This window comes from Ochotona princeps, chromosome 5 (assembly GCF_030435755.1).
Source record: "Ochotona princeps isolate mOchPri1 chromosome 5, mOchPri1.hap1, whole genome shotgun sequence".
Lineage (NCBI taxonomy): Eukaryota > Metazoa > Chordata > Mammalia > Lagomorpha > Ochotonidae > Ochotona > Ochotona princeps.
This window is the reverse complement of record NC_080836.1, coordinates 12,818,651-12,837,792: the sequence shown is the minus strand read 5'-3', so window position 1 is coordinate 12,837,792 and position 19,142 is coordinate 12,818,651. Positions and strand designations below refer to the sequence as shown.

The following is a 19,142-nucleotide window of genomic DNA, read 5'->3' as shown; positions in this document are numbered from 1 at the left end:
TTATGGCCTGGGAAAGCACCAGAGGATGATCCAAGTTCTTGGGAACCTGCACTCCTGTGACAGACCTGGAAGAGGCTCCTGGCTCCTGGCTTGCAGACAGCTCAGCTCTGGCTGTTGTGGCCATTTGGGTAATGAATCAGCAGATGGAAGATTCTCTGTCTCTCCTTTGCTCCATAACTCTGCCTTTAAAATAAAATAAAATAAAATAAATCTTTCATAAAAAAATTTCCTTGGAAAGCAAAACACCAGAGAAGGGCGATTCTTAGGTGGTGGTGGTGCAACCTGGTAAGATTTATTTTATTCTACTATGGTATTCTGTATTTTCCAATGTGGACAAATAATTTTGTACTGCTTTCATCAACAATAAACAGAAATCTAAAGCTGGCCATATATAGCACTTTCTGCTCTGGTCCAGGGTACACATGATGAGTCTTCTTATCTTTGAAGAGTTTGCATTAACAACAACAACAACAACAACAACATAGCGGCTCAATCCCAGCAACAGGATCCCAGATGGACTCTGGCCAAACAGGCGTAGCAAGGTAGTCCTGGTATTTCTGTAAAGTCCCCATTACAGCACCTGTGACAATCTCAATTAGCGGATTAAAAACCTATTGTTCATGTCCTCACCAGATGGAGCAAAATATACAGAGAGAGAGAGAAACCACAAATACATATATATGTGTGTGTGTGTGTGATTTGTTTATTTTTATTAGAAAGGCAGATTTTACAGAGAGATAAGGAGAGACAAACAGTCTTCCATACCCCCTAAAATTGCCTCACTAGCAGGAGCTGAGCCAATCTGGAGCCAGGAACTTTTTTGGATCTCCCAGATGTGTTCTGTGATCCAAGGACTTGAGCCATCCTCAACTGCTTTCCCAAGCTGTAAACAGAGAACTGAGTTAGAAGTGGAGCAGTGGGACATGAACTGGTGCCCATATAGGATGCTGGTGCTATAGGCTGAGGATTGGCTTTCTATGCCACCATGCTGGCCCCAGGAAACCCCAGATGTAAGTGAATGGTGATAAATCAGAGACAACTGTAACAGCTGCTTTTAGGCTTGTTGATGCAGAATGATGTCAGGGAGCCACTGAGAACATGAGGATGCCCAAACCACAGCAGAGTCTGAGACCAGTGGCTGAATCCAGAACAAAGATCCCCACAACATCACCCAATGTGTTAGAACCCAGCACAGACGCCTTGGCAAAAGGCTTTGAAGGTGTGAGTGCAAAAGGGCAACACGCAGACAGGACGTGGCTTCCAGTACCAAGCCCTGCACCAAGGAGTGGCTGAAGGGCCTGGAATTGAGATGCTGCTGCAAGACAGGGGACAATGGAAGCCAAGGGAAGGAAAAACCATGTGAACGGAGGCAGAGGCAGCAGACAGCACCTAGAGGAAATCTGTGCTTGGCATTGCTTCATGACACAAGATGGAGACCCAGGCTGGGAGGCACTGCCTCATGCTCCCTCCCAGAGTTGAGAAACTTACTCTTACAAAATGAACAACAAGGCCTGACACTGTGGCCCAATTGGCTGATCCTCCCCCTGCAAGTGCTGGTATCCCATATAGGCACTGGTTCATCTCCTGGCTGCTCCACTTCCAATCCAGCTCCCTGCTTGTGGCCTTGAAAAACAGTAAAACAATGGCTTAAAGTCTTGGAACCCTGCACTCGTGTGGGAGACCTGAAAGAAGCTCCTGGTTCCTGGCTTCAGATCGGCTCAGCTCCAGCCATTGCAGCCACTTGTATGGAATATCTTTCCCTCTGTTTCTCCTTCTTTCTATAAATCTGCCTTTCCAATAAAAATAAATAAGAATAAATAAGTCTTAAAAAAAAAAAGTGAGTGACAGAGGGGATGTTGTGGGCCAAGTGGTAACGACACACTTACATCACCGCATTGCGTAGCAGAGTGCCTGGGTTTGACTGCTGGCTTTGCACCCCGTTCCAGCTCCCAACCAATGTATACCCAAAGGCAGCAGCAAGTTCTAAATGGTGTTGAGGGCATTTGGAAGCTAAAGCAGTGTTTGGGAGCAGTCTTCAAATATGCAAAAATAATAGATCAATGGGAAGTAGAGGATTTTAAAAGAGTGTATCCAGTGTGAGCATTTGGCCTTGTGGCCAACAGACCCATCTCCCATATCCCAGTACCTGGGTTCAATACTCTAGCTCTCGGTGCAGCTTCTTGCCAATACAGATGCTGAGAGGCAGCTGGTGGTGGCTCAGGTCACTGGATTCCTGCCACCCGGGTATGAGACCTGCCAGTCTCATCCATCGCAGGCATGTGAGGAGGGAACAAGGAATGAATGCTTTCTCTCTCTGTCTCTCCCAAATAAACAGTACTGTTGTTTTTATTTTTTTTAACTTTTTGAAAACAGTAGCTCCAAAGTCATTATAAGGAAAAACACACTAGACACAGACCAATGTCCTGGCGCAAGTGATGCCAGCAAACTCCAAAGACGCACCCACCATGTACAGCTGCAACCCCATATTCTAAATGAGAACAAGAATTGTTTTTATAAAGTTAAATAATTTTTTTTAAAATGCCTCCTTGGACTGGATTGGCAAAGCTCCAAAATAAAGTCATGAAAGAAATGGGAGATCTGAGGCCCGGCGGAGTGGCCAAACGGCTAAAGTTCTTGCCTTGAATGCGCCGGGATCCCATATAGGCACCGGTTCTAATCCCGGCAGCTCCACTTCCCATCCAGCTCCCTGCTTGTGGCCTGGGAAAGCAGTTGAGGACGGCCCAATGCATTGGGACCCTGCAGCCATGTGGGAGACTTGGAGGAGGTTCATGGTTTCCGGCTTCGGATTGGGTCAGCAATGGACGTTGTGGTCACTTGGGGAGTGAATCATTGGACGGAAGATCTTCCTCTCTGTCTCTCCTCCTCTCTGTATATCTGACTTTGTAATAAAAAATAAATAAATCTTAAAACAAATGGGAGATTTGTAAAGAAGGGTTAACATTCAGAGAGGAGTCGTAGATTTTAAAAAGTGTAAATGAAAACAAAACTAGTTTGAACACAGGGGTGAAAAACAGCAGGGGATAATACCTGAAGAGGCAGAAAGTAGAGAGCAGAAAAGCCTAGCGCAAGTTTTCCTCACGCTAGTTAGAATTCTTTAATTCTCCGATTTTCTCACTCCCCCTTGACTGATTTTCCTCTTATGTATTTGAGAGAGTGACACAGAGCAAGAGAGAGAAAAACGAAGACCTCCCATCTGTTGGCAAAAGCCAGGATTGGCCCTGGTCAAAGCCAGGGGTCAGGAAGCCCACCCTGGTCTCCTATGTGGGTGGCAGTTTAACGGCTGCCTTTCCAGGTGCATTGGCAGGGAGCTGGGTTGGGAGTGGAACAGCTGAGACTCAGTCCTGCACTTCACTATGGGATATGGGCATCCCAAGTAGCAAGTGAACCACTGCACCACAATGCCTGGCCCGTTAATATATTCAGCTTGCAACTGACTGTGAACACATGAAACTGCAGAACGCAAACTCTTGGGCAAGAGAGAATGACTGTACCAAGATTTGCAGATCAGATAACATTTCTGAAATCAAGCAAGCAAAAATATTTGCAAGCACATATTGGAAAAGCACAATATACCCAGGAAGACTGATGTTGTGGTGATGTTGGGTCACAGTCTAAAAGAAAGCAAATGAAGTCACTGGACTTCTAATGAGAAAAATAAATCCAATAGGAATCCAGGAGAAAAACTGATCCCATTCATAGGAAGATCAAGTTATCTTTACCTTCTCCTTACGGATTTCTATAGTAGCCAAACAGAACTTTGGTACAGTCTACAGAGAGAGATATCTTTCTCTCACTTAGTCACTTTCCAAATGGCCTCAACAACCAGGAATAGGCTAGGGTTCAGCCAGCAGCCAGGAGCTCCATCTGGGTCTCCTATGTGGGTGGCAGGGGCCCAAGTACTTGAACTACCTGCTGTCTCCCAGGGGCAATAGCGGGAGTCTGGATCGGAACCAGATTGGCCTTGATTCTAAGCATGTGCCCCTAACCTGTTGAACCACAATGCCCTTCCATACCAGTATTTTTTATTATGTAGGGACAGAAGCAATACTGTTCCACGGGCTTCTTCTTAGAACGTGTCAGACGACAATTTCAAATCTTTCCTTACTGTGGATCTCAAACAAACAATCCCTAGGAGGGAGACATTTCAGTATATTATAGCCAAATGCTTTGACCATGCAAATAAAGTGTAAAGAGTAAAATGGGGAAGGATACATAAAAAAGAAACACACTTCTTTAGAAGTAATAACTGAGAGTAAAGTGATTTATTTTAGGTCAATGCTGAGCAATATCTTCTTTTTTTTTTTAAGATTTATCTATTTTTATTGAAAAGTCAGACATACGGAGAGAAGAAGGGACAGAGGGAAAGATCTTCCATCCACTGATTTACTCCCAAAGTGGCCACAAAGGCCAGAGCTGAGCTGATCCGAAGTTAGGAACCAGGGAGCTGGATGGGAAGTGGAACAGCTGGGACATGAACCTGTGCCCATATGGGATCCCGGTGCCCCCAAAGCAAGGATCCAGTCACTGAACCATCACACTGGGCCCAGATCATGTTCTTAAAAACACACAAACTGAAATTAACTATGTGAGTCATGAAATTTCAGTGTGGCTAATATTAAGAAAACCAATTTTGTGCATTGTAAAGAAAAAGAGTCAACGTGGGTGTGTGAAGACTTCAATGAAGAGCCAGAGACTCATTCCGGGGCCTTGGGTCTGATCCCTGATTCCAACTGCTGACTCCCACTCCTGCAAATGCAGACCTCAGGAGATGCTGCTATGAATGCCTCTGGTGATTGGGAGACCTGCCTTGGCTTCCTGGCACCTGCCCCAGTCCATGCTGTGGTCTGCCTCTCAGATGAACAGACTAATGAACTAAAACACAAGGTTCAGTAAAGTTAAAAATGAACATTACAACAAAAGTGTAACAGCTGAAAATAATAATAAAAAACCTAAGAATCACAATTTTGACATCTGATGAAATAGAATTCATACCAAAAACCTTTAAAAGAAACATGCAAGAACTGTTCACAATGGTAAAATGTACAGTGTTGATAAAATTATTAATATCCACACACTCAATTATGCAACAACAGCTGTTCTCCATGAATCTGTTATTGGGCATAAAAGGAGAGGTACATAAGCACAGAATATAAGGGTGGGTTTGCCACATGGCTCTCAGGTTAAGGAAGATCAAGATTATGGAAAAACAGAAGACCTATACAACATAATTAATACAATAAATCTGAAGCTATACCTCAGTTCTGGAGCTTAGTTATAAAGAATATTTGTATAGCTTTCACAATAATCTTTTGGTTTATTTTTGCTTGCTTGAAAGACACAACAGGAGTGAGAGCGAGAATGAGCGATGTGTTATCTGCTGGTTCACTCCCCAAATGGTTGGAACTGGACCAGCTCAAAGCTAGGAGCCCAGAGCTTCTTCTGGGTCTCCCATGTGGATACAGAGGCCCAAGTATTCATGTCTTCTTCTGTTGTCTCCCCAAGACCTTAGAAGGGAGCTGGATTGGAAGCTGGAATTCAAATTGGCACCTCTATGGGATGCCGGCAATACAGGCAGCAGCATTACTAGCCAGGCCATAGCGTTGGCCCCTTGTTGATATTTTTTGGGTCAAATGAGAAACACAAAAGTAAAATCATAGGATTGATTTAATACAATAATAACAAAAAAGTGATTGGCTGGATTCCATGGAATGGAGTAAAGCATTTGTCAAAGAAATTGGCAGTGTTAAATGTCTACTAGGGAGCAGGTTAACACCGGGGCAGGGCTTGGCACAGTGGGTAAGTCACTGCTTGGAATCGGAGTCTTGGCTTCAAGGTAGGCTTCCTGCTGATGTACATCCTGGGGGTAGCATGCAACTCAAGTCTCTGTTGCCTGTGTAAAAGACCTGGATCATGCTCTGGGCTCCTGAATTCTGGTCTGTTAAGGGCAATTGGGGGAGTGAACCAGCTGGTGGAAGATCTATGTTTGTCTTTGTGAATTTAAAATGAAATGAAAACAAAATTGAAAAAAAAAAGAAAGTTTTTGAATGAAAGATTAAAAAATTTAAGGAAATGAAAAAATGATGTAAGCCCAAAGAAAGCAGAGTGAGGTATTATCTTTAAAAGTGGAACCGATGGGACTGGCATGGTGGCTCAACAAGTTAATCCTCCATCTTGCAGCACCAGGATCCCATATGGGGATTAGTGCATGTCCTAGCTGCTCCACTTCTGATCCAGCTCTCTGTCTGCAGCCTGGGAAGGCAGCAGAGGATGGCTCAAATCCTTAGGCTCCTACACCCATATAGGAGGCCAGAAGAAAGCTCCTGGCAGGTCCTGCAGCATGGCCTAGCAGCTAAGGTCCTTGCCTTGAATGCGCCGATATCCCATGTGGGCACCGGTTCTGGTTCGGGCAGCTCCACTTCCCATCCAGCTCCCTGCTTGTGGCCTGGGAAGGCAGTCGAGGACGGCCCTGGGCCTTGGGACTCTGCATCCATGTGGGAGACTGGGAGGAAGTTCCTGGCTCCTGGCTTCGTATCAGCATAGCACTGGCCGTTGCGGTCATTTGGGGAGTGAATCATTGCACGGAGGATCTTTCTCTTTATCTCTCCTCCTCTCTGTATATCTGACTTTCCAATAAAAATAAAATAAACCCCTTTAAAAAAAAAAAGGAAAAAAAGAAAGCTCCTGGCTCCCGACTTTGGATCACCTAAGCTCTGGCCATTGTGACCATTTGGACAGTGAACCAGTGGATTGAAGATCCTCTTTGTGTGTCTCCTTCTCTCTGTAAATCTGCTTTTCAAATAAACAAACAGAAGACTTAAAAAAAAAAGGTAAGGCGGGACAAAATCAAAGTTAGAATACTAGCAATAGAAGCAACTTAGGGGTGCCCACTGACACATTTTCTTGTGAAGTGATACGTCTGGGCTGGACAGGGCAGTGGATGGGAATGTAAAGGAGATACGATTGGCATCAAGGAGCAGTACGCCTGCATTCGTAGTATTGCCCTTCCTTCAGCTGTACATGTTGTCTTGCTCTGCTCTCTGTGGCTATCACAACCTGGGTAAACTTACAAAGAAACCTAAGGGTACAGTTCTAGAGGCTGGGAACTGTAACACTAAGGTGCTGGCACTTGGTGAGAGTATTCATGGTGTGTCCTCCCATAGGGGAAGAAGACAGGTATGGTATGAGCTGGAAAGAGAATGTGGGAGCAGGCCACCCTTGCATCAGGAGCACCCTTCCCTCCTCCCACCCCATGAAAGCATTAGTATTCTCGTGAGAGCAGCATCCACAGCACAGAATCACTACTTTTTTCAAAGATTTATTTTTATTGGAAAGGCAGATTTATGGAGAGAATACACAGAGAAAGATCCTCCATCCTCTGGTTTACTCCTCACATGGCCACAGTGGCCAGAGCTGAGCCAATCCAAAACCAGGAGCCAGGAGCTTCTTCCTGGTCTCCCACGCAGGTTCAAGGGTCCAAGATTTGGGCCGTCCTCTACTGCTTTCCCAGGCCACAAACGGGGAGCTGGGTGGGGAATGGAGCAGCAGGGAAACGAACCAGTGCCCATATGAGATGTTGGTGCTTACAGGTGGAGGATTAGCCAGTCGAATCATCATGCCACTCCATGGACAGAATCAATTCTTAAAGGGTCTATCTTTAAACTTTTTAAACTTACGTATTATTGTATTTTTAAAGGCAGAGTCACAGAGAGCACTTGGGCATCTCTGACTGCCTCCCCAGGATCATTAGCAGCAAGCTAGATTGTAATTGGAGCAACTGGGCTTTGAACCGGTGCCTGTATGGGATGCCAGTGCTGCAGGTGGAGGCTTTAGCTGACATACTGCACCAATGATCCCTGCCTCTTTTTTTTTTAAACAATTTGTTTTATTTATTTTCAAGGTTGTATTTCAGAAAGAGAGGGGCAGACAGAGTGAGAAATATCTTCTGCTTGTTCACTTCCCCAAATGGCCCCACTGGCTGGCGCTGAGCCAGGAGCCTCATCCTGTTCTCCCACATGGAATGCTAAGTGGAACAGTCAGGACTTGAACTGGTACTCATATGGGATAGCTGGCATTGCAACCAGTGAGTGGCTTACTCCACTGCACCACAAGGCTTGCTCCAAGATTCTACCTCTCAAAGCTGTCACAGTTCCTGTGAAATTTCAGCCTAGGCGGAGGGGACATAATAAATGAGCTCAATGGTTTGTGTTTTGAAAAGCTAAAGAAATTTGAAAGTGAACTTGGGTGAAAGGGTTATATGGATAGACAATAAGCATCTACAATCCTAACTGGTCATTGCAGGAGTGAGTGTGTGAAGGGTAGTTGAAGATTCCAGAAGGACAATACCCTTCTCCAGCTACAGTGAGCACTGAGCCAGGTGCCCAGGTTCCTGTCTCTTATCACATGCTCAGGGAGGGGTCCATTTCCTTGGACTTTGTCAGAAAATGGGTTTGGCATGGAGACTGTGTGGTGGAGCTGCCTGGGCACTGAGCCACCTGCTCCAAGCAGGAAAAGGCACAGACTCTGGGTCAGGGTGGGGTCTTTGCCCACCTCTGCCACAGCGCCCAGTGATCGTGACCTCCTGCCCTCCCTAACTTGTGAGGTCATGGCCTTGGACTCCAAGATGGTTGGGCTTGTCTCCAGCTCCTACCTCCTCCAGGAGGGTGAAGAGTCAGCATGGTGATCCGCTTTCTCCTCACTGAGCACCCCATCCTGCAAACTTGCCTGCACCGTCAGCTTGCCTGCAACCTTCACGCCTTTGAAGAGCTCCTTGACCTGTCACCGTCTGGGTTCTGGCTGCTCACTCTTTGTGGGGCATGGGGTTCCAGCTTTTCTGTTTAAGAAAATAACGCATTTAGGAAGACTTTCATCCTTACCTGCTTCAACATCCAAAGGGGTGTTGAAGCCACAGGTTCTGGTGATATGACATAAACAGGAGATCTTCTCTTAAGACTAAGGGTAGATTCCCCCCTTCTCTTTCTCTCTTCTGTTTTTGTTTGGGCCTCTTCAATGCCACTGTCACTTATACTTTTTTGCAAAATGTGAGGCACAGTTCCACATTTGAACGTCAACCTGCGGCAAAAAAAAAAAAAAAAAAGAAAGAAAAAAAAGAAAAAAGGTTCAGATCAGGGTTTCTCTGTCTTCAAAAAATAATCCCATGCTAATGAACCACACCGCAGAGAGTACAGTGCTTCTGATTTCTAACGGAATCTGCAAGAGGGGGCTCATTAGAGATTCCAGGCTTGTGACTCACTTTAATTAAAATCTGAGCTGGGAGAGCTTGGAGAAGCCAGACCCATGAGCGAGATTGCAAAAAGAGGGAGGGGAGACAGGAGCAGGATATTGACATGAATAAAGGAGACCTTAATTAAAGGATTAATGATGACAATAACAATAAAAATTGCTTCATCCTCACTTTGTGTCTGAGACCAAGTTCTTTGTGGGCAGCCTCAGGCTGAGCCCAGCCTTCAGAGGTCAAGCAGAGGGAACTGCTGGCACAGATGGGCCAAATTTTGTAGTATTCCCTTCCAGGCCCCACTCCATGGGGTGAGTATGGATTCTCCTGCCTTATTTAAGTGGCTCACTCTCTGTAAGCCATATTCCATCACTAAGCTGTGAAATAATGCAAGCAAGTCCAAGAAAACCCTCTGCCCCACTCTTCACGGCTACTTCAACAGCTTTGCAGAGAAAGCTTAAAAAGTCAAGTGCTTGGGGGCCAACATTATGGTGCAGCGGGTTAATCTGCCACCTGTGATGCCAGAGTCTCATCTGGATGCTAGTTCAAGTCCCAGCTCCATTTCCAAGGCTGATTCATCTGGGAAAGCAGCAGAAGATGGCGCAATAACGTAGGCCTCTGTCACTCACAGCAGAGACCTGGATGGAGATGCAGGTTCCTGACTTTGGCCTGGCTGAGACCTGGCCATTGCAGTCATGTAGTGAGTAAATCAGAAGAAGGAAGATCTCTTCCTTCCCTCTGCCTTTCAAATAAATGAAATAATTTTTTTAAAGTCAAGTGGTTTTGAAATAATTTTACTTTTGCCCAAGCCTGTGCTACTTGTACTTAAGTAGGTCACCTTTCAGATTCGCCCAAGGCCAGTTGAAATGCTGGACAAAGTCATTGCATTGTTCTCTGTCTATTCCTCTGGCTGTCTGCTGACTTGTTCTTATAGGCCCCAGAGTGCCAAGGACCATGTTAATTTGCTGGGATGGCCAGAACAAGTACCCCTAACTGGGTGGCTTCAATGAGGGTGATTCACTGTCTTACAATACCAGAGGCCAGCAGTCTGAGAACATGATGCCATGTCCAGGGTACTTTTTCTGGGACCTCTCTCCCTGGCTACTAGATGGCTAGACAGCTCCCTGCACCCTCACATGGTCACCCCAATCTGTGTGTCTGTATTCTCATTTCCCATTCCTTTTTTTTTTTTTAAGGATTTATTTATTTATCTGAAGGCAAAGTCACTGAGAGAGACAGAGAGAAAAAGATCTTTCATCTTTTTCCATTACTCAGATGGCTGCAACAGCCTAGCCTGAGCCAGACCAAATCTAGGAGCCTGTAATTCTATCCAGGTCTCCTGGGCCATCTTCCATTGTTTTCCCAAATACCTCAGAAGGGAACAGAATAGGAAGTGGAGCAGCTGGACTTGAACTGGCGTTCATATTGCATGCCAGCGTTGCAGGGAATTTCATGACACTGGCTTCCTAATCTCTTTTGAAAGGAAAAGGTTGTTAGTAGAAATAAGCAGACTCTGGAAACTCGAAGTTGAGTTGTAGGCAGCTAGTCAAACTGAAGTTTTAAACTCAAGAACAATGCAGTCAGGCACCTGAATTGACTGCTGCATACACTGAAACTTGCTTGGTTTTTAACTTTTCTTATGGGGCTGGTCATGGTCCTCAAATAAGGTTGCAATGACAGATTTGCACGTGGTCGGTCGTTCATCATACAGAAAATCGAACACCCAGTCAATGAACTCGACCATTGGTAAAACAGATCTGTCACATGTCCCATACCCTCTTTCTTTCCAAAGTAGTTTGGTTATGAGACTCTGGGGATGAGGACTTTAACCCCTGAATATTTTGGTGAGAGCATACCACTGATTCTAAAACAAAAGCCTGTATCATCATGTAGTTTCGAAACTGCATGGTCCTTTACAGTCCCTATCTTTTGCCCAATGGGTAGAGGCTGTGAAAGCAGGCTTCACCCAGAGTTAGAGTTCCCCACATGAGGTCTTTGTTTGCAGACAATTGAAGGCAGAAACAACAATTTGGATGATAGTGACACTTTCGTGAACATCTCAATCAACATCATTCCGCGTGAGTTCTTAGGTGACTAGTTCTGTAAGTAGGTGCGGCATGATGGCTTTTCATTCCAATTGCCAATCCCATTGGCAACATTCACAGGCCAGAGGCAGCTTAAGTCATCTCCGCTGTCCCCTGGTAGATTCAGCCCCTAAGATCGAGTGGGCAGATCCTCAGAGTTGGGTGATGCCCTGGTACCCGCTAATCCATTCTGCCTCCAGCCCCACTTGTCTCAGGGGTCCACAAGCTTGCACTCAGAAGGCTCCCAAGTTTTCTGTTGCTCCTCCTGTCTGGTGCAGTGATGTAACAGGCTAATCCTCTGACAATACAGTGCTGGCATCCCATATGGGCACCGGTTCTAGTCCTGGCTGCTCCACTTCCCTTCCAGCTCCTTGCTTTAGGTTTAGGAAAGCAGAGGAGGATGGCCCAGAGCCTTGGGACCCTGCACCCATGTGGGAGACCCTGAAGAAGCTCCTAGTTCTCACCTTTACACCAGCCCAGCTTTGGCTGTTGCAAACATTTGAATGAATGTGAATCAGTGGATGGAAGATCTCTTCTCTATGTCTCTCTCTTCTCCCTCTCTGTGTCTCTTTCATGTAAAATAAATAAATCTTAAAAAAAAGTCAGAAACTAGATTATTCCCCAGTTGGGATCATTGTGAGGTTTCATCACATCCTCCCAGACTCAAGCATTCTTCTAATGACCATTCTCAACATTGGTTTTCTCCCCTCCACAGTAGGGCAAAACAGCAACAGTAGCTCCAACCATCACATTGTACACCTTAAGATCCATATGTCCGAGAAAGAACTTGCTCTTCTCATATCCCTTGATAAGAATGAGCCCAAACTTTCTGTCCCCCAGTGGAGATTCCTCAAGCCTGCTTGGCTGTGTCACATGTCCGCCAAACTGCCCAGGAAAATGGAACCAACACTAATTTGCTAGATAGATTGAGCATGAGCCTGAGGCATGAGCTGGGCCTTCTGTGTGCTTCTTAGTGATGGTGGTGGTGTCAGGCTGCTAGTACAGCCCCTGGAGGAACCTGTAGGTCTGAATATGTGTGCAGTTGTACATTGCAGGAGCATGAGATCCCCCCAAGGTCACAGCCTTTAGGGCAGTGTGAGAGGCCCAGGGAGCAGTGTGTCTGCTCTCTTCCACCCTTGCCACAACTTCCTCCAGCTCCTGTTTGCACAACAGCACTTACTGATTGATTCATTAAAGTCCTGTTTGCTGCGTTCACTCTGGGAAATAAACTGACAGCTGAAATTATAACTAGATTTAAGACAAGGCTGACAGAGGCAGATTGGAGCATATTAAGGGAAGCCTAATACATTCATATCAGCAACACTCAGGACTGGATATCAGGAAAAATAGCCTCATCTTTCCATCCACCACTGGCCTGGAACTCCAGCAGATACTTCCCTAGGATCTGGACCTAGGGAAGCCAAGAAGGCAGCCCAGGGGGGTGGCTATGACTCCCCAAATGGTGAGAAGAGGTGCCAGGGGGTTTCTGAGTCAGAATAACTTTCCCTGAAGCAGTAAATTTTTTTGAAGGGAGGAAAAACATGCCTTTTGTGTGAGTGACTGTTTTTGTGTGTGGTATATACACGTGTGTGTATGCACGATGTCTCTGGGCAAGCATGTGTGCATATGTGTTGTGTGTGTGATGAAAATGGGCTCACACACATGTCTGTCACAAGCACACACCTAAACAAGGGTGTTTATAAAAACTCACGAAAAATGAAATGAATAGTCCAGGAGGTAAGTCACCACGGAAGATGACCACATTGTGTATTGGAGTGCCTGGGGTTCTAGTCCTGCCTTTACCCCCAGTTACAGCTTCCTGGGACACAGCAGGTGATGATGGCTCAGTAACTGGGTCCCCGCCTCAAGTAGGAGACCCAGGTTCAGTTCCAGTCTTGTCACTTCAGCCTGGCCTGCCCTTGGAGTGAACCAGAACCTTTCAAATAAACCAAAGTTGTCAGGTAAGTTTATCCTGGTACAAAAAGTTTTGGAAATTCATAGGTATGAGGGAACTTCAGAAAGATCACAGAAAATGTGAAAAAAGCAGACTTGGATCTCAAAACTATGCAGCACTTCCCTTTGAATGGCACTTTCCAAATCCCCTCAAGATGGCATCCACATAAACGCAAATGTCTATTCTGCACACATGTTTGAATGTGACCCGGCTTCCCTAACAGGGATGGGCATGGGCAAGGGGCGGATGTCACCCTAATACTTACCTTTGTTTGTTTTTAAATAAACGGACAGTATCCACATAGCTTTTTTCTCACAATTCTCCTGACTAATGAACATTATTCAAGAACATACTGCATACAGATAAGAAGAAATATATAACACATTTTAAGTGATACACAACAAAATCCATCAATATAAAAGAATGCATGTGAACTCTTGTTCACTGCACAGACTAAATTTAATTGCTTATTTAAATAGCAATAAAAATACAGTCTTTTATGGGATCTCATCCATACTACCAAAGAGGGGAATTATTATTATATAGATGATTTTATATTACTCAGTTTTCTTTGACGAGCTGCACTGACAACTCCAAATACAGAGACAGAAGGCTGTGTATTTTAAAGGACCTAATGTTGTGAATTAGAGACTTTACACAGTTACTACCACTGACACTTTTTACCACAGTTTGTACAAGCTCGTTTAGTTGCTTGAAAGTCTGCATGATGGTCCACTACTGTACTCCTCTGTTCTACCAACTCTTTGTCTGACTTTATAGGTGAATCTTCCTCTGAACTGTTTGGTGCTTCTGATCTAGCATTACATATATATATATATATCTATATCTATATATCTGAGTGACGATTTTATAACATTCACGCACCATGAGTTGGTGAAGGAGGCGGTGTCACAGTTGCCTACTGTAGTGCTTCACTGTTGTAATAAGGACAGTTCATTGTGGTGAAAAAACTTATATATCAATATGGTGAAGCGGCTCCAATGTACTAAAGGCCACCAGTTCTTTTAAAGTGGATATCCTAGAAGCAAACACCATCATTTGTTAAAACTTTGTCTAAAGAAGTCAGTTCCTGTGCTGAAAACTATTTTCACAGAACTGAAGGCTACTAAACTGTTTTTAATGTAGATACTTTGTTTTCTGCTTGTATTTATGACCAAGTTCTCTGAACCCTTTGGAATTTACTCTCGCTTTCCTGTGTGCTCTCGTTTCCATCTTACCTATTTAAGATCATCACCGAAAAGGCTTCTAAGGTGGTGGGGGAAACTCAGAAACCCTTTGCTCACCAGGCATGTTCGGCTGCTGGACAGTGATCTAGAGTCGCAGCCGTGCAGAGACTGACTTGAGGAGAACACTTAGGAAGCTCTCCTGCTGTGGCTGTCATTTCAGGGAAAGCAGAGAATCTTCCCGAACTGCGCACATACTGAACAATGATATCATTGCTATGTTTGAAGAGGACTAGCACACAATGTTCTCTTCCATGTCATCTGTTGGCTGGAAAGCAGTTTGGGCCGTAGTAATTATAACTGGTGCCCTGGGACACACAGTCATTTCTAAGAATGTCTCTGTTGGATAAATAGGTTCTCATTAGTGAGCTTCCTGGTAGATATCTGTTTTGTGTAGGCAGTCAGAACAAGAATCACAGAAATCCAGAGACATTTCTGGAGGACAATCCTGGCAGTGCCACCCAACACCCTGGATGGGCTCTTTGCCACAGTTACCACATTTGAAGCCAACGTGCTGCACAAATTCGCTTTAAGCCTGCATTTGCTGAAGTTTCTGCTTCTTTAACTTTTTAAATTGTGATCGTTTTTTATATTTAGGTAAATTCCTATACGTGATAGAAATACTTTCTTCATATGATTCTTCTTCAATAGCAGTGTTCATGTGACCATGAAAACAGGGTCTGTCATCATCTTGATCCATATACATAGGTACTTCATGTGAAGTCATAAAGTTGGAAGGTTTGAAGAGATGCTTGTTAAGGGGGTGCTGTCTTCTGCTTGTTGAAGACTTTTTGGGGCTCGGCAGCGTGGCCTGGTGGCTAAGGTCCTCGCCTTGATCCCATATGGCCGCTGGTTCTAATCCCGGCAGCTCCACTTCCTCTCTATCTCTTCTCCTCTCAGTATATCTGACTTTGTAATAAAAATAAAATAAAAATCTTAAAAAAAAGACTCATCTTTAAAAAAAAAAGACTTTTTGGATAGTAGGTAGTCTGCCTGGGACTGGAATGCCCACTTGAATTAGCTTTATGTAATATTTCTGTACTCAGCTTGCAACCCATTTTGCTGTCCTGTTGCCCAGCTCATCTGCTATCTTCTGCCAGTGTTGAGATCCTACTTCTTCAGGAGGGTATGCCAGGAGAAGCTGTTCAAGTTTTTTCTGTTCTTCCACAATTGGTTAAATTTTCTGGTTTGGTATCATCACACAGGCAGCCTCTTATCTGAGGACAACTTCTTGAGCCTTCTGGACCATAACTTAGAGGCAGCATAGAGTATGAAAGAGATTCTTCATCCTTCTTGGGATTTAAAGGGCCTAGCAGGTAAACCTTTATCAAAAACTAGCTTAACTCTCCTAGTATGTCTTTTATAAGTTTTAAATTTTCTTTCAAAATTCCCAAGGCTATTTGTATACTGGTCCCATACAGTCTCAGGCAACTGAACAATTCTGTGGATATGGAAGCCCTATATCAGCCTTCTTCTGGAGTTTTTCCATAAATCCAATGGGATTTTTTTAGTGCTTCTCTCTGGTGTTTGCTCAAACTTTCAAGATCTTCGATTGCTTGTGAGTGCTGACCCTTGAATACAGCAATCATCTGTAACAGTCTCTGGTAATCTTTGCTGTGTTTCAGTGCTACATGATCTGATTCAAAGCCATAAACATCAGCATCATAATCTTCCTCTTCTGTAATGTGCTGGTTGGCACTCTTCCTTGGCAAATGGCAGATGTCCAGTGTACAGTCTTGCCTCTGAGGGTGGCTGACTCAGACCATCACTTCCATAGTCATTAAAATCACATTCATCCTTTCCGTTTTCAGAAATTTCATCGAGATTTGTAGGAGATTAGCGTACAGTATCATGAACAGTTGGATTTGTTTCACTGGGGCTAAGATTATTTTCCTCAAATTGTCCATTATCTCTGTAAAGAGAACTGCTATTAGTGGGGCTGGCTCTGGGTATCGTCTTTCCTGGTGAAGTTCGCAGGGTATAACGATGCTCTTGAGGTTCTGATAAAAACATCATTTGGGCTGAAGCACAGTGTGGAATAGAGGATGGTTCCGGTTCTCCAGACAGCAGCATACTTTCTTTCTTTCTTTTTTTTTTTTTAATTATACAGCAGCATACTTTCAAGAGCTGTGTCCAGGATGTTGCTGGTGTTTTCATTGCAGGGCTCTATGGGGCATTGCTATCTGCCACCACATCTACTTCTTCCTCAGAATCCCTTAAAGATGACTGAATTTCAGAAACAGGGCCTATAGCTGGCTCAGTCGTCAGCTGATAAACATGTTCCATAGACAGACAGATAATTGCTATTTATTTTTAAAGATTCATTTTATTTTTACTGGAAAGTTAGATACACAGAGAGGAGGAGAGACAGAAAGGAGGATCTTCCATCGGTTGATTCACTCCTCAGGTGACTGCAATGGTCAGAGCTGAGCTGATCCGAAGCCAGGAACCAGGAACTTCTTCTAGGTTTTCCATTGGAAGTGCAGGATTCCAAGACTTTGGGCCATTCTTGACTGCTTTCCCAGGCCACAAGCAGGAAGCTGGATGGGAAATGGGGCTTCTGGGATTAAACCCGGTGCCCGTATGGGATCCCAGCACATGCAAGGTGAGAACTTTAGCCTCTAGACCACCATGCCGGGCCCGGGCAGTTACTATTTTGTGGTCCTTCAACTTGATCTGCACTTACAAGTTTGTGCAAAGCACGCTATTATCTAGATAACTATCCTCCTGTCTACCATAAAGGAATATTGAAGTTTGGGCATTCTAATCCCCATTATCGGTTACTGATCTTTCCTGCAACACATAAGAACCAGTACTAGTCTGCTTAGTGTTCCCATCACGCTGACAGTCATCACAGTTTATAACAGCTGAATCACTGTCATCGACACCATTGACAGTCAAATAGCCTGTAATTTCTTCAAGTATTGCAGAATTAGGCGGCCCCTGTCCACTTACATTCACCTTTTAAATTTTGCTCTTCTCACAATCATCCAGTATAAGACATCAACAAGCTCATTTAGTTCCTTGCAAATCTGCATGATTGTCCACTACTGTACCCCTCTCTTCCACCAACTCCTTGTCTGATTTTGTAGGTGAATCTTCCTCTGAACTGTTTGGTGCTTCAGATCTAAGACAACATTTCATTCTTTTTAAAACACTGGTGAAACAGGTTCCGTTTGCTTTCTCTCATGATTTTCTATGGCCTGCCTTTCTAAGTTACTGTTTTCTGAAGCAGACAGTCCTGTTTTGCTAGGGCTTACCCATGACTCCCGCAGACTTGGGTGTTTGAAGTCAGCAGTTCTTCCAATGTTGCTGCCTTTCTGAATTCATACAGGCTCTGATCTCTGTGATGATCTTGACCGTACTTGAGAATGAAAAGAGATCTCTTCAGGGTGAGCAATGCTATGATCCCTTAAGGTTCTACCACAAAAAGATTCATCCAAGCCATTTAACCCCACTGTTGACATTGTAACACAAGTAGATTGGGAAGCAGTCATACTATGGCAAGTTCCTACACTACGTTCATCATGATCCACTCCTTGGGAAACCTGTATAACCAAAGATCTATCCTTGTGGAAATATTATCTCTTGCTTATATCCTGAAAGAGTTGGAGCTATGATCTAGAATAGAGCTTAAACATCAGGGTTTCAGACTCTCAGCTTCCAGCCATGGAGAATACTAGAATCTTTTAAACTCCTTTCATTTTAAAAGTGTTTCACCTAGCATTTGAATTCCAAGCATCTGTATTTATCTGTCATCACTGTTACTATCCATATGTTGAGACTTCAGGTATTACTTGTTTCTATGGCTCTACTGGTGAAATTTGGTATCTTGTAGAAAAGGTTGTGGGTCCCAGGCTCCTGGAACCCAAGGCTCCACCATTCAGGACAATTGCTCTGCCATTTTAAAAAGATATTTATGTATTTTTTATTGGAAAGGCAGTGTTGCAGAGAAAGAAGGAGTTCCTTCATATGCTGGTTCATTCCACAAATGGGTACAATGGTGGGAGCTGGGTCACTCTGAAGCTGGGAACCAGGAGCCTCCTCCAGGCATCCCATATGGGTACAAGCAGCTGACCCAGGGACTTGGGCCAGACTTAGCTGTTTTCCCAGGCCACATGCAGGGAGTTGGATTAGAGGTGAAGCAGCCGGGACTTGAACTGGCACCCACAGGGATGCTGGCACTGCATGAGAAGATTCAGCCTGATGTACCACCACACAGGTCCCTAATACTTATTTTTGCAACTCTGCCAACTACAGTCCAGATACAAAGTTCAGGTTTCAATTCTCTGCCTCCTTGGGATTCCCTAAACACATTGATTTGGGGAATGTTTCTGTGTGTTTCCACAAATCAGATCAGCACAGGAGAACCCTCGCTGGACTCCTGGGAGGACATTGCTCAGTGTTCCCAGAGGAATGGCCCAATCAGCTGCAGGGGACCAGGTGACTCACTCCAAGCAGTGGCAGGTAGTGGTAGGGGAAACATGGGCCATACAGGGCTCCTCTGTGGTCTAAAGGTCAACAACTGCTCAGGGCCAGGTCCCAGGGTTAGGGCTTTGGCTGTCTCCTCACTCCAGCTGCCAAGTGGCTATTTTTAATCAATAGGA

General features: G+C 44.6%; 1 pseudogene; it reads right to left on the bottom strand.

The window, feature by feature from the left end:
• Positions 1-14,792: 14,792 nt before the first annotated feature.
• Positions 14,793-18,098, bottom strand: LOC101526819 (ZZ-type zinc finger-containing protein 3-like; annotated as a pseudogene).
• Between the last annotated feature and the right edge of the window lie 1,044 nt (positions 18,099-19,142).